Source organism: Arvicola amphibius, chromosome X, assembly GCF_903992535.2.
Source record: "Arvicola amphibius chromosome X, mArvAmp1.2, whole genome shotgun sequence".
In the NCBI taxonomy this organism is placed as follows: Eukaryota; Metazoa; Chordata; class Mammalia; order Rodentia; family Cricetidae; genus Arvicola; species Arvicola amphibius.
Window position 1 is genome coordinate 48592396 of NC_052065.1, and position 16581 is coordinate 48608976.

Consider the following 16581-nt stretch of genomic DNA (forward strand, 5'->3'; position numbering starts at 1 on the left):
GTAAGTTAAGAGATGGGACAGATTGTGGTGGAAGAAGACACTGTCTTCTTCACCACCACTGTGGTGACCCAAACATTATTTTATTTGACTCATGAATCAGAATTTCAGCAGCCGCTAAAGCACATATGCAGGGTGCCCAGCCCTGAGTGGTATGGTTCAGCTTCTTTGGCAGGTATGCTACAGGTGAAAAGTTAGGTCCCAGCTAATGTCCTAGTACCCTAAGGGCATATCTCTCCTTCTCTGTTACATGAAGGGAGAAAGGATGAGTTAAATCTGGGAGATGAAGAGTTTGGGCTTGGATCAGGGTTTGTTGGAATCTCTGAAAGGGTTTAGTAATGGGATGCAGAAGGGGCTCATGCAGAGAGCCAAGAGTTGCCTCATATAAGGGATGAAAAAGGAGAGAAAAAGAGGGGATCCAGGAACACAGGAAGCCAGCTATTCCTAGGAATGACAAAACTTTTTCTTTTGTAGAAGGAACTGCAAGGGACTGAATTAGGTTTTTCTGTCTAGGGTAAGAGCTTCATGGGTTGGGGTAATAGTTAATCCCAAGTAAATGACCTTTGAGGTAGACAGTTGGGCCTTAGAAGGTGATATTCTTTAACTCCTTTTGGACAGGAAATTTAAAAGAACAGAGGTATCAGTTTTGCTCATCTCCAAGGATGGACTACAAAGTAAAATATCATATAATACTGTATGAGTTTAGACTTAGGGAGTGACAGTGTGAGAAGATCAGAAGCTAAAGCCTGACCAAACAGATATGGCCTGTCCCGGAATCCCTGGTGAAGAATGGCCCAGGTGAGCTGTGTGGAGAAGTGAGTGTCAGGATCAGCCCAGGTTAAGGCAAAGATGCTTTGAGATTGAGAGCTATGAGGAAAAAAGCATCCTTGAGATCTAGAACTGAGAAGTGGGAGGGTCCTGGAGGAATAGTGAAAATAAATGTGTAAGGGTTAGGCACTACAGGATGAAGATAGATCACTGCAGAGTTAATGAGCCAGAGGTCTTGAACCAGGTGATAGGTTCCATTAAGTTTTTTAATAGCCAATATAGGGGTGTTAAAGGGAGAAGTGGTGGGACAAAGCAGCTTTTTTTCTTAAAAGTTCGGAGATAATAAGATTAAGTCCCCTAAGGCTCTGAAGAGAGATGGGGTACTGAGCTTGTGTATTGTACTTAGTAGGATCTTGTAATTGGATAAAAATGGTGGAATGGTGTTTAGCAACAGAGAGGTTTGGGGTGTTCCAGACTTGGGGGGTCCACCTGGGAGGCTGGTAGAGGAAAAGTGTCACATTGGGGTTGGGAGGTTGGAGGCTAGAAGGAGGAGGAGTGGAACTGCTGGTAAGTCTGTAGTAAGGTGAATGGAAGGAGCGAATGAAATGGAAGCTCCTCCTTTTGCTAAAAAATCTCTTCCTATAAGAGAGAACGGGAAGTTTGGCATGACCAAAAATGAATGAGTCTGATAAATGCCCTTGAAAACACAGTTAAGTGGTGGGGTCTACTGAGGTTGATAAGGCTGTTCCCCTACCCTGACAATAGGGAAAAAAGAAAGAGTGGTAGGCCCCCAGAATTCCCTCAGTATGAGTATGTGGCTCTGATGTCCAAGAGCAAGGAGATGGATTGTCCTGATACCATGATGTCTACCCATGGCTCCTGGTTACAGATGATGGTTGTAGTCAGTTCAAAGGAGCCTGGGCAGCCGCACTTGTCCAGGGCCAGACCTAGAAGATCAACTTGGCGGATTTTTTGTGTTTTATGTCTCCATGCCACTATGTGCACGAGGACAATTGACTGTCCAATGTCTTCCCCTATGGCATCTCAGACAAGGTCTCATGGGACCAAGATGAGGATTAGGGCATGCTTGGGCCCTGTAACCAGCTCTATCACATTTGAAACATGGGTCTGGTTGTTCTTGAGCCCTGGGGTCAGGGAGTAGCACAGACAGCATGAATCAGATGGTCTGGTCTCTTGCCTTAACCAGTCACAGGGCCATTTTTAGGATGTTACAGTGATTGCAGGTTTTATCATTTCTCGCATGGTATGCCTTAAAAGCCAACTCTAAGATTTCTGCCTGTGGGGTCAAGGGGCCTTTCTCCAAATGCTTAGGTTTAGCCTTAATGTCAGAGTAGCACTGAGAAAAATATGAGTCATGAGTAACTGTCTGTCCTTAGTGGTTTCCAGATCTAAGTTAGTATATTTTAACAGAGCTTTAGTGAGGTGTTCCAAAAATGCAGAAGGATTTTCCTTCATATCTTGAATGACCTCTGAGAGCTTATTATAATTTACTGGCTTGAGGTCAGCCTTACAAAGACCTGCCAGGAGGCAAGTCAAAAACCAGTCCCTAACTAAAATCTCACCTGGAGTGTTATAGTCCCAGTGAGGTTCCTGCTCGGGGACCACCTCTGCCCCCTGAGGGTGTGTTGCATGAGTCTGGTGAATCTCATCTACATGTAGTCTGTTCTGTTCCTAAACTCTCCTGTGCTCTTCAGGAAGTAGGTTGTTAGATATGATCATATGGATATCATGAAAGGTGAGATTATGACTGGGTAAAATATTGGAATTGTTTTATGAAAGTGGTAGAATTAGATGTATAAGACCCCAGTTTTTGTTCTATATGGGAGAGTTCTGAGAATGAGAAAGGAACATGTACCCTAATCAATCCATCTAAGCAGGCCACCTCTTGCAATGGGAGAACTGCAGCGGGCTTGGCTTGGCTATCATTGAATTCCATAGCAGCACATGAGCCTGTGAGAGGAGGGATACAGATGGGTGCCAGAGCTGGGCAACTGGTGTGGCCATGTACCAGAGAAGAAAAATTATTCAGTGGGGGTTCTGGAGTAGTTAGTGAGGGGGAAGCTAAAGAGAGAGCAGAGGGAGGTAGGAGCTGAAGGAACAGGGGTAGAAATTGGGGCTGAAGGAGTGACAGTAGGAACTGAAGGAATAGGGGTAGGGACTGGGGCTGAAGGAACAGCAGTAGAAGCTGAAGGAACAGGGGTAGGGACTATAGGAATGGGGTAGCTACCCACAGAGGTGGAAAAAGTGGGGGTTTATTAGCTGGATCCATAGCAGAAGTGGAGGGTTCTTTCAGTACAGATGGCATAGCCAGGAACATGTGAGCCGGAAAACAATTTGCAAAGACAGAGGACTTAGGCTTAGAGCTTAGATAGTAAAAGGCTTGTATGTAAGGAAACTCCTTCCATTTGCCTGTGCACTGACAGTAGTTAGAAAGCTTCTGTAAAATATTGGAATCAAAGGTGCCATTAGGCAGCCACTTTAGATTGTCATCTAAGTTGTAATGAGGCCATTTTTGGTACAAAGATGAACAAGTGTAGGAATCTGTAAGTAGGGCATTAAGGCCTGGTGTTTCAAGGCCTCTAAAAGGCATCCCAGGAGGGAGGCTGGATTTATGGGTTTGGATGGCTTGCTACCCATAGATAAAACCATGAAAACCCATGAAAAACAGTGACACCACAAGGCCTATAGCTAGACACCTTCCAATATAAGTGGGGTATGACTTGGAAGCATGAAAACTGCAGGACCCATAGGAGAGCATCCTCTGCCCCTGGGTGGGATATTACAGCCTGACTGGATCTGATAGGGGCAACTCGGAAGTCAGAGAGGCCAGAGGCCACTCCAAGCATCCTTTCACAGCAAGGGAAAGAAAGAAAAGTAATGAAAAGAAAGAAAGAGAAAGAAGAATCTGAGGGACCCTGGGCCCACAGTCATAGGAGGACTAGACCCAAACTATCCAAACACGATTTTAGCTAAGGGAAGCAATCCAGAGATGAATGTCAGTGAAGGACTCAACTGTAGCCTTAAAGACTGTGGATGGGGGTAGTCCACCCATTTCTAGGAATACCAGAAGATTGCTGGAGCTCAACAGTCAATTCCTTGGTTTTGAAGAAATGGTTAAGCTGACCAGAATAGGGGAAACTCACCAATTGAAGTTGGTGTTGTGCAGAGAAATTACACTCAGACATATGGAATACATGGTTGTTATGAAAAAAAATACCCGGTTTTGGATTCCAAAACTGGGAGAGGAGCTCAGAGTGGAAAAGCCTCTTGTGTCTCATGGCACCAATGAAATTAACTGGTGCGAGTGAGAAGGAAATACAGAACATGCAACAAACCCACTTAGGAGTTTATTACAGGGGGTTTGTACAGGCCTGGGGAATTGGTGTGCAAAGAGAAAGAGAAAGATGGCATGTCCAGCTGTTTAAAAGCTGCCTAGAGCATGTGCACAGGGGTTTGGCTTGACTATGTCATATGCAGATGACACAGATGACAGGCTCACGCATGCATGCAAGGGCTTAGCTGAGTCATAGTGGATGTAACCACACATGTGCACACGTGAGTCATGCAGGGCCCTTTAACATTCAGGCACTTCTGCCTGAGGGCTTGCATGCATGTGCATGGCTCTAGAACCCAGAAGTATCAGCCTTATGTGGCTGAAATCATTACAGGAACCCCACATGCATCTCTGGCCTTTGCTGGTGACTACAAAGCGAAAGGCCAAATGGCTTTCTCATGAATTCTTGCCTTTAAGTTGGGCAACAATATGTGCATGAGTTCTAGTGAGTCTTAAAACTAAAAAGTCCAGAGTCAGATACAGTGGAAAATGCTGAGAGATCAGAGAAACAAAAGAGCCAAACCACAGCCACCTTTCTACTTCCCAGCCAAAATGAGACTGAGTTCTTATTTCCTCCTGCCTTATCATTTCCTCTCTCCATACAGCCAAGCCATATAACTTCCAGTTTGTCTGTACAGACCTCCAGACTTCCATGGTTTAGTTCTACCCTCTGATTTTCAGGCAAGCTTTATTTGTACAAACAAGATATCATTACAGAGACAGTAAATGATATGTCTGGAGAGAGAGGAAAATAAGGTGGGAGGAGACAGAAGCTCAGGATTCAGTATGAGGTTTTATAGAGACAGCATTCAGTCTTAGCATCCATAGAGACAGAATCTTGCCTATTTGGTCTAAGCATTGTGAGATGTAAGAAATCTAGTGGCTGGCTGCTCTGCTTTTCTGATCTTTCAGGCTTTATCCCCTAATATCTGACTGTTTTTTTTTTATTTAATAAGTCTAGTTAGAATCATGCTACAATAGACATTTATGCAGGTTTTTTTGAATTTGGACTAGATTCTTGTTGCCTATGGTCCTAGCTTTTGAAATAGCAGCATTACTCAACTTTATTGTGGTTAATTGATTAAGACAAAATAAAATTTTCTTCTGTTAAACTGTTGAGTTTTTTCTTCAAGAAGCAGAAATATCTTTTTCTGAGACTCAAGTAACTTGAACATTACCTACTAAAAAAGTTTTAAAGGGGTTCAGAACTCTTTGCTTAAAATAGGTGAGCAACAGAAGCCTTTATCTCTAATTATCCCACTGGTAAGATGGTCAATTTTACAAATGGCTATCTTCAATCACAGATTTGCCTGATATATCCAGCAAAGTGGAATGAAAAGAGAAATATGATACACAGTAAATTGTGAAGATGTTTGGTAACTTTTCTTCAAAATACTGAGAAAATATCTTTCCAACATGTAACATATTTCCCTTTATAGTTTTACTGAATTGTATTTTGATAGTTCTCATTATATTGGATCATCATATATACATTTAAATATTGCAGAGTACAGAAAGACTTTATTTCAGCTTTTATAAGATCCTTCAAAGCCGGGCGGTGGTGGCACACGCCTTTAATCCCAGCACTCGGGAGGCAGAGGCAGGCGGATCTCTGTGAGTTTGAGGACAGTCTGGTCTACAAGAGCTAGTTCCAGGACAGGCTCTAAAAAAGCTTCAGAGAAACCCTGTCTCGAAAAACCAAAAAAAGAAAAAAAAAAAAAAGAAAAAAAATAAGATTCTTCAAACGGCAGTGAGTGGACTGAGGAAGGTTCAGAATCTCTGATAATGTTGACTAGAATCTCTTGGTTTATATTTTTTCTTTATTAAGATCTTTGTACTTAAGGTGCCACATTCTTAATATTGTGGCATATTGAATGACTCAATGAACTTTTTTACTAAATGTGATTAGTCTATGCTTTCCAATTATTATGAGCTGAAATTAATTTTGTTAGTGTTTGATATGATCTCAATATTTACACAATTCTTTGCCCATCCAATAATCAAATAATACACTACATGAATATGGCATGTGTGTATATTCATTTTTCACACTCTGTAGAATAATATTTTAAATAATATAACTTGTTAGATTTTTAAGGCAGGGTAAAGTGACAAAAGGCATAAAAAGGAATCTGACCTCAACAGACTGGATTATTTATTTCAAGCAGGGAAGGGCAGAAAATCTTCCTGGGTGAGAAAATGGGTGACTGTTATGGAGAAAAGCTGGCTATAACCCTTTATGTGGGTGAGTTGAGAATATTATTTGCAACCATAGGCAGTTCTAGTACTGAAATCTCACTTTCCTTGGAATGACAGCTTCAATCAGGAATTATTACTTTGGTCTGAAGCAACAAGGTCATTTGCAGGAACCCTACCTTCTGACTAAGGCATTCTATCATATCTTACCACTATATATTATATAACTATAATTAATGTTGGCAATTCACTGGTGAATTTCTACCAAAAAAGAGAAATTGTGTCTAGGATTTCTGAGATTATGGAACTACCCCAATAATCATCATGACAGGATACCATAATTCATAATACAGTTTCAAAATACTGGTAGTAGAAATGTACATATTTATTAATGTAACCAGTATTTAGACTAGCTGCTTTCTGAAATGATTAAGCAATTGCAGTAGTCATTATCAAGTAGAAAACAATATTTGAAAAATTTCCATCTATTTTAGAGCTAAATCTAAATTATGGGGATATACATTTGAAATTTATTTTAGTGTACATATATTAGTGTGGAATAATAGGTATATTTAGAATTGATTGTAACTCATGGCACACAAAGTTAAAGTTTTTAAAATAATGTGAAAACCTCCATCTTCCACAATCTCTGACTTAGGGAATTGTTATAATGACATAAAAAGCTTGGAGAAAATCATTCCCATCTTATAGAAAAGCTTTACAAAGCAGAAAATCAAGGACTTTTCTTAAAAATCAATGATTTTTCTCAAATCTTTCATAGAAGTAATATCACAGAGAAAAAAACAGAATAAACTAATGATGACTTTGATAACTATAGCTGTGGAATAGTATAGGAATGTAAAACGTCCATGCTTCAGTATTTTAATGGATTTTACCTTTAGGAACTTCACAATTTCTCATGCTGAACTGTTAAAAAAAGATCCTGCTGTGGCTTTTTTACTTTCTTAGGGACAGAGAAAGATTAATATTGAGAAATGTGTCCAGAGTGTTCTCTGTAATAAAGTTCCACTCAGCAGGGAATAACCTTACTCTAGCTGAAAGAAGTACATCCCCCCCCATACACACACTCAGTTCCCTCTACCCTCCCTAAATGGAGATAACTAAAAACATTTTGAATAGCACAAGGACAAAGGTTTGTTAAAAGTCTTTGAATTGTGGTAAGATTATAAAACACTTCCTCTCTGTGCATCCTGCCAGCAGCACTTCAATATACTAACAATGTATTGAAGTTGAAGAAACTTAAAGATGCAGATTCGCTCTGAATAGCCCTTATGGTAGTCTAAATGGTGGGGGAGGGTGACATAAGAGGAAATTGAAGTCTTTAGCACATGGAGATATAATAAACAGAAGCAATCCAAGTCCACCTGATTAGTATGAAACATCCCACTGAGCATATTTATGTCAGTTCCTTTTACCTATTATATCATGCCTGGATCTCAATAAGTATAAAATACAGTCAGAAAAGATAGAGCAGTGCTCAGAATCAGGCTTATGTGTGACACTGACAATGAAATAATGAAAGAAAACTTTAAATAGCTATTTTAATTGATTTAATTTGAGAGAACATGGAAAAAGTTGTTGCCATGTAAGGGATGAGTAGTGTACACAGAGTCCAATGGTAATGCTAACATAAATTTGAAAGGAACTGTGAGAAATCAAAACACACTATCATAGAAATGGAGACTCCTTTTCATGTACTCAATAGTATGCTGGATATGACTAAGCAAAGAGATATTGAACTTAAGAATACATATAAATAGAAACTTTTAAACTGAAATGTGAGAGCAAAAAGACTGACAGGAAGGGAGCAGAAAGGAATGTTCAAGAAGTATGGAACTGTTTCAAAAGAAGTAGCATATATAATTATAATATCAGATATAGAAAAAAATGAACAGATATAATGAATTTATAAAATCCTAGGAGAGAACATTGCAAAATTAATGGCTCATCAAACCCAGATTCAGTTATGTAAGCAACATAAACATAATTTAGTGAACAACCACCATACACTCAAAAAAGATAGAAAATAGAAAAGGACACTATACTAGATGAAGTATTAAACCATAGAAGAGTGAAGAGTCTATTAATGAAGATTCACAAATGGTATTGTGTCAAATAAAAATGTTTTAATTTGAATATATAAATTAGCATGTGAAAGCTATAAGCTACACAATGTAAAATGTCAGCTATTCACTTAATAGTAGATTAATATCCATAACTCATGAAGGACTTGGAAAAGTTAATGGATGAAAAAAATAAATAAAAAGGAAAGGAAAGGGCATGACTGCTCCTAGATATGGAAGAGTTTGTCCTGAGTTTAATACTTAACAATCAAATTTCAAAAGAATCAAAAATTGGAAAAATGGCAAAAATGAATTCAAAAGATAGTTTTCAGAGGAAACACAAATGGTCAGTACATACATTTAAAATTATTACTTTTTATCCTTAAGGAATGGAGCATTATCTCAATTTAGACAGAATGACTATCTTCAAGAAAAAAAATAAGAATAAATGCTGGTGAGGATGAGGGAGTAAAGAAACACATTATTTGTGGGATTGTAAATAGCAACAACTATAAATATCAGTATAGAGTTTCTTCAGAAAACTAAAAACAGTACTAATACGTGATCCAGATTTATTACTTCTGCAGATGTAGTCAACAATGCAAAACAAAAACAAACAAAAATGAAACCATACAGCTCAAGTTTTTGGAGGTGTTTGGGGTGACTGTGGCCTAGGAATATAGATTTAGGTTACCCCAAGTTCTATGTCCCAATGCAGAATCATTTTCATAGCGTTTTATAGTTTTACAGAACAAAGAATGTTATAAATCAAGACAAGTATAAAATAAATTTGTCAGTAAATGAGGAAGTTTGTTACAGAAGATGGAAAAACATTTTTTATCTACCTAAATTGCTATCTGATGATATTCTTAGCTTATGAGTTCTGGTAACCTGTAGTTTGAAAGAAAATGGCCCTCAAAAGGAGTAACACTATTAGAAAGTGTGGCCTTTTTGGAATAACTGTGTCATTATAGGAGTGAACTTTGAAGTTTCATATGCTAGGGATACTGCCTATTATGAGCTCCACCAAATTGGCTTGTCACGTGTTGTGGTCCATCCATGGTGGGTTCATAAATCCCAGGGTAGGGGTGTGAGGATGAGAAATGTTAAGTAGGATGAATAGAGATAAGAAAGAAACACAAAGACATAGAATAACAATGAGAGGGCAACTCGGTGCTTCCTACATACTGAGCTCATCCATGTTTATTTTTCATCCACTTTTATACCCCAATGCAAAATGGGGGAAGAATCCAAAAGAATGATTTAACATGATACAAAAGACAATCAGGATAGTTACTTGTTTCAATTTTTGAGACATCAAATCATTAATTCCTGAGTAAAAGTATTTGATGTCTGTGACAGTAAACACACCCTAAACCAATTATCTTGAAGGCAGCCATTCCCTAAGTCAAACCTCTTATTTCAAAGAAAGGAGCAGAGTATGCTTGAATTCCCTAACCTTTGGACAGGGTGGAGCAGATCTACCTCTATGGGGCATCTTAATGTTAAAACAACAAGTAACCACACTCTAGGTCAGGATATCTTGTTTTGTAGCCATACCTATTGTCAACAACTTTGAAAGAGCAAAAGAAAGCTCAAACTCTCTGCCCTTCAGGGAAGATGTAATAGGCTTACTGTAATGGTAGAAGTGAGGGATAGCATAGTTCCCTGAGTGGCAGCAGCTGGCCATGAGTCCCAGGCAGGAAGCCTCATGGTAGGTGAGAGACCTCAAAGAGGCAGCCATATTCATGAGGAGAGGCAGACAGATGGGCATTCCATGAGACCATGCCACAGGTCTCCAAAGGTGGCTGGTCCCAGGCAGGGAGCCACGTGGTGGGCAAGAGACAGAGACATGGATAGGCACGCCATGCAAAGTGAGGTTGGGTATTTATTTAGTGGGTTATAGGGGGAAAAGGAGAAAAATAGAGCGGCAGGAAGAGAGAGAGAGAGAGAGAGAGAGAGAGAGAGAGAGAGAGAGAGAGAGAGAGAGAGAGAGAGAGAGAGAGAGAGGGAGAGAGAGATAGAGAGAGAGAAGGGAGAGGTGGAAACTGCATCTTTGAGAGGGAGATGCAAAAGGAAAGGACTCAGGCTGGAAGCTGAAGATCAGATTGCCTTGGCAGATGCGGGAGGGAGTGGGCATGGCTTGTCTTTTAAAGGGAGAGGATGGATCATTACATTCCCATCTCTTTATTATAATAAAAAGGCAAGAGGTTAAGCACCACAGGTTAAAGGAGTTGAGGCAGCAAATTCTCAAGACTTCTTCCTGCTTTTTTGTGGGGATCATCTTTGGGGGGACCTGAGAAAGCAGGGTGCTAGTAACATACTGGTATAGCTGGTCTCTTTGTTCCTTTCTGGCATTTGTTTTATGGGAATGTCTGATGTCTCTTACACCTGTTTAAGGTATTGGCAGAACAGAAGACAAAGTTAAGTTTAGGAAAAAAATTAGGACCAGGAATTGAGGGGGGTGTATCTTATTTGTTTAAGGCAGATCCTTCAATTTGGCTCCCTGGAACTCACAAAAATTCTTTGGTTTGTGAAAACATAAATTTTAGATCTATACATTGTATAAACACTAGCATATTTGTGTCAAAATAACGGTGACAGATATTTTTGTACAATGAAAAGTATTTTTAAAACTATATAAGGCAGCATATGAGAGAATTTGTTAACTTGTATTTGTCCTCACACTTTTATAACTTGCAGGTCTTAAATTTGTACTTGTATTTTACTAAAATTTGCTTGGTGAAGTTGTCCTTTTAAACTGACAAAACCTCTCAGCTGTCAAACTGCATCAGAGATCTTTGAGAAGGATGAAATTTTACTTGAGTTACTGCCTAAAAAATGACAGAGAACTTACTTGGTTCACCTAGAGCAACTCCTCAGGGTCCTCCATGGTTGGGAAAGGTCGTATTTGCCTGTTGATGTATAGCACAGGGCCTGCCAGTCTCCAGAAGAACCTGTGGGCTAAGAAATCTGTAATAAGATGAGGTTACCTTGACCTGAGCAGCTAGCCTGTTGATTCCAGTGATTCTGTCCATGTCTGAAGATCTTCGGTTTAGATGAAAGGCAGTTTTGCCCAGTGATCAGTGCTCTGGCAGTTGAAGTGAATTGCAGTTGGATGTTGTTCTGTGCTCATTTGTCTTCTGTCTTCTTTGGAGGAAGTAGAGCCAACCTCTCTTTTTTGTTATGAAAATCTTTTCATATTCACCAAATCTTTGAGCAGTTGAGGGCTATTTATCAGATATAGATGAGTTATAACTACAGTATAGAATCTACCTGGAGGCATGAGTCCAAGCTTGACTGTACTGGCTCTCAACAAGTAAAGCAGGGTTGGATTAAATATAAAGTATTTTTGTAAGAGACTTAAAAGTGAATACCAGTTTAAAACTTAAGACTTATTGTTTTGTAGTCTGAAATGAGATGCAATTAACAATTATAACATTTAACACTAAACATCAGTGCATTTAAGTTATATATATGAACACACACACACACACACACATACACACACACACACACACATAGAATGAACAGGAATTGGATGAAGTGAATGCTCTCGATGGCCCTTACCAAAGGCATGCCACTGCCAAAACACACATGCAACAGTCAACAAGAAAATTTAGAGACAAAATCAGAAGTAAACCAGGGGACCAGGCAGGGTATACTTCAGTAAAGATGGCGGGACTTGGTCACTTGACCTGGCTCTCAGTTAAGATGGTGGTAAAATCACCTCACCTCAGTTAAGATGGCAGTAAGGTCACACCTATAACAGAGCTAACACTGGGGACCCAGGCAGGGACTACCTCAGTAAAGATGGTGGAGCTTGGTCACCTGACCTGGCGCTAAGCCAAGATGGCAGCAAAGTCACCTGACCTCAGTTAAGATGATAGAAAGGTCATCTGACCTCAATCAAAACGGCAGCAGTCATATGTTGTATAGAAAGCCACCATTTTTGAGCTGCAGGGATTTTAAATTTAATAATAGGATAGACCCAGAGACTTGATCTGCTCTGTCGCTGAGCCACCATGCCACAAGCCATGGCAGGGAGCAAAAGGCTGGAAGTGAAAATAGCCACCTTGTGGATCTGACTAATCTTGTTAACAGCAGTAGTGGTGGCAGGGACAGTTTGAGGAAACTCCTTCCATTTGTCTGTGCTCTGACAATAGAAAGCTCCCATAAAAGTAGAGCCAGCAGGACACTGGCAGAGTGAAGGTAGGAACTGAAGAAGTAAGTCATTAAAACCTGAAGTTTTAGGGCCTCTAAAAGGCATCCATCCCAAGGGGGATGGATATGGATGGCTTACTACCCATAGCTGAAACTGAAAATCCCCCAAATGGCAACACCACAAGGCCTATAATGGGACATCTCCCCCCTATAGGTGGGGTGTAAATTAGCACAAACACTGAAGGATGTATGTAAGAACATCCCCTGCCCCCGGGTGGAGTGCTACAGCCTGACTGGATCAGGTCAGGGTGATTTGGAAGCCAGAGAGGCAAGAGATCGCTCTAAGCGGCCTTTCATGGCTAGGGAAAAAAAGATAAAAGAAAAGAAAAAGAAAAAAGATAAAGAAGAATCTGAGGGACCCTGGGCCCCCAGTCATGGGAGGACTGACTCTGGGCCATTCAAACACAATTTTAGCTAAGGGGAGCAACCCAGAAATTAAACCGACCAGAATTGAGGAAAATCACCAATTGAAGCCAGCGGTGTGTATAGAAATCACGCTATAGAAATCATGCTGAGGCATATGGGACACGTGACTGTTGTAGAAAAAATACCCAGTTCCAGATCTTGACCACAAGAGAGGGGATCAGGGTGGAAGAGCCTCCCGGGTCACATGGCACCAAGGTAATGGTAAAAATAAAAATTCTACAGATCCCCAAGTTGCTGTAGCAGCAGAAATGCAGCAAGTCCTCAAACAATGACAGTGGGTAGCAGGTCCCAAGAGCAGCCACTCCTAGGCTAGGATGGTGCAGTTTCCCAAGTGACTGCAGCAGGCCACGAGGAGAGACAGACAGATGGGCATGCCATGAGACCTCACCTCAGGTCTCTGAAGGCAGCACCCAGCTTTCTCAGGTTTCTCCCCCAAAGATGACACCCACAAAAAAGCAGGAAGCAATCTTAAGAATCTGCCACCCCAATTCCTTTAACATATGGTGCCTAGCCTCCTGCCTTTTTATTATAAAAAAAGATATGAGAATGTAATGATCCATCTTGTTCCTTTAAGAGACAAGCCATGCCCACTCCCTCCCCCACCCACCAAGGCAAGCTGATCTTTAGCTTCCAGCCTGAGTTGTCTAGCCTGTTGTCTAGAGATTGTTCTTGTGATACTTTGGAGAAGGAAGCAGCGGCCCTTTGCACTTATTTGAAGAGTAAGCCTGGAGATAAAGTAAGAGTTTTAGATTAATTTCATTGGCAGAAGAAATCTCAAAGCAGCCTAGTATAGCCTCTATCATGTGTGGATATCAGTGGTAACTCTAATGAAGATATATAATAGAAAGGAGAAAAATGAGGAAGGAGAAATATTTGAGGAGCAAAAGAACACCAGAAAGATGAATATAGCTAATTCCTCTGTTCAAGGAGATAAATGAATTAAGAAATGGAATAAAGGGAGTGGTGACCTCAGGGCAAGATCCCACCCACTTAAATTTTTTCATCTTGTGAAAAGAAAGTAAAGAAAAGCTTAGAGCTGGGTGTGGTAGGGCATACTTTTAATTCTAGAACAGGGAAGGCAGAGGAGGGTAGATCTCTTATTTTGATGCCAGTATGGTCACAAAACAACTTTCAGGACAGCTGAGTTTATGTGGTGAAAGATAGAAAACTAGTAGAGATATAATTAAATGATGAGGCAATGTTCCAGCAGAGAACTTGACAGCTTTGGCACATGGTTATAGCTTTGAAGTTAAAGATAAAAGAAAGAAGTTATGTAATAAAGCAACTGAGGCCAGGTATGTTTCAAGGGTATCCCAGAGAGGCCATTCCATGAAGCTGTGAAGTAGAAGTCTGGATTGCCTTGCAGACCCCAAGATGTTAAAGATACCAGAGATATGGGATATCTGCCAAGGAAAGGTACTATCATGGAGTACAATGCCCAAGAGAAAGAAGAGTGTTGTAGTTAACCAAGCTGAACAGAGTTGGAAATGAGAGTATTTTGACATTATACATGGAGATGCAAAGTTTGGAGTTTGTCCAGCTGTTATTCAGACTTGCTTTAGTTCAGTATTTCCTCATTATGCTCCCTACCCCACATTATTGAATTGCAATGTATATCTTGTGCCAATTTATATGTTGAAAGAATGTAATCTGTTTTTTGATTTTAGTTTTACAAGGAATTATGGTTAAGAGATTGCATGAGTCACAGTAGAGACTTTGTACTTTGAAACAAGATTAAAGTTGTATAGACTCTAAGGAGTTTTGAAGTTGGACTAAATTTATTTTCCACTATGATGTTGTTAAAAAGCTTTTGGGGCCCATGGAGTGAATTACAGTTGTCTGAAAGAAAATGGTTCCCAATGGAAGTGGCACTATTGGAAAGTTTCCTTGTTGGGGGACATTTGTCATTGTAGGGGTGGACTTTGAAATTTCATAAACTCAGGATACCACCCAGTGAGTGAATCATCTTTCTGTTGCCTCTGAGTCAAGATGTGGGATTCTCAGCTCTTACACCATATCTTCCTACATGTTGCCATACTCGCCATTGTGATAATAAAGGACTGAAATTTTGAAACTACAAGGACGTCACCCCAATTAAATCTTTTTATTTATAAGAGTTGCTATGATGATGATGTCTCTTCATGCTGTGGGAGTCACATTCTGCTCCTTCACCCAATATCCTTTAAGATACCAGCCCACTTGGGTGTGGTCTCTTATACTGTAAAAGCAGCTGTAAATGTGTGCCTGCTCTCTTGCTTCCAGCTCCTGCTTCCGGCAGCTAGACTCTGTTCCTGTTCGTGAAGAGTACAGTTATCTAGGACAGTGATCTGTAAGTTTTCCCCTTAAATAACCCTTTTATTATTCATAATTCTTAACTGGTGTGGGATTATTTAGTGACTTTCATCATAAACTTCACAGCAATAAAACTACCTAACTAATACAAGTGGATTTCCTAAGTTAATAAATTCCAAAGATTTTATCTCTTACTTATCGGATATTAGTACAATCTCCTTAGCCAATCAGTTTCATCAGACACAACTTTGTTTCAGATATTCTAATTCACATACTTGAGGAATTAAAATCACCATACAAGAGAGATATCTGTATATTTACATTTTTCCCACCACTATTCATAATACCCAACATACGAAACCAGTCTACATACTTATCAACTGAAGAGTTAATAAAGAAAATCTGATCTATATACCCAATATATTTTTAGCCAGCCATCAAGGGGGAAAATGTCATTTGCAGGAAAATAGATAAGACTGAAAAAAGTCATATTGAACAACATAAACTAAATACAGAAAGAAAAAAATACACACTTCTCTCATATTTATCTAGATTTATTTTAAAAAAATGAAATAACAGAGTGACCAGTTGAAAGATAGGAGAGCAGTTGGAGGAAAAAAGAAGGCAAGATTGCATAATAAAGGTGAATAGGATTAATATACATTTTGCACATGTACTTTGATAATGAAACCATAATGTTTTGTAAAAAAAAATTAAAAGAAAGCAACAACAATAATGCAAGCTAATACAATGTTTAAACAAATAAATACTGGGCTACAAAACTGGCCTGGAAGTAAAGGCTTTTCTATACAAACCTGCTAACACTGTCAGTTTGGTTCTTGGGATCAATGTAAATGTAGAAGATAAGAATTAATCCATCCAATAGCAATGGCCTCTGACCACAAGTGTATGTCATGGCATGTACAAACCTTCAACCCATCCCCATCATACAGACACAATAATAATAAATAAAATTTACAACAAAGCACCCAAGACCCAAGTCAGTCCTGAATGAATAAAAGTGGCTTGTAGGGGGCACAACTTAACCATAGACAAAGATAACTATACAGGACTGTTCACTAGAAATCATATAAATACAAAGAAAATGCTGCATAAATGATGAATTTTGAAAAAAAGGGAATTAGTCTAGAATTCTATATCTCATGAATTACTCCAAAAATTAAATGAAATATGGAGCTACTCAATGAAAAATTACTAAGATTCAGCAGAACTGGTATG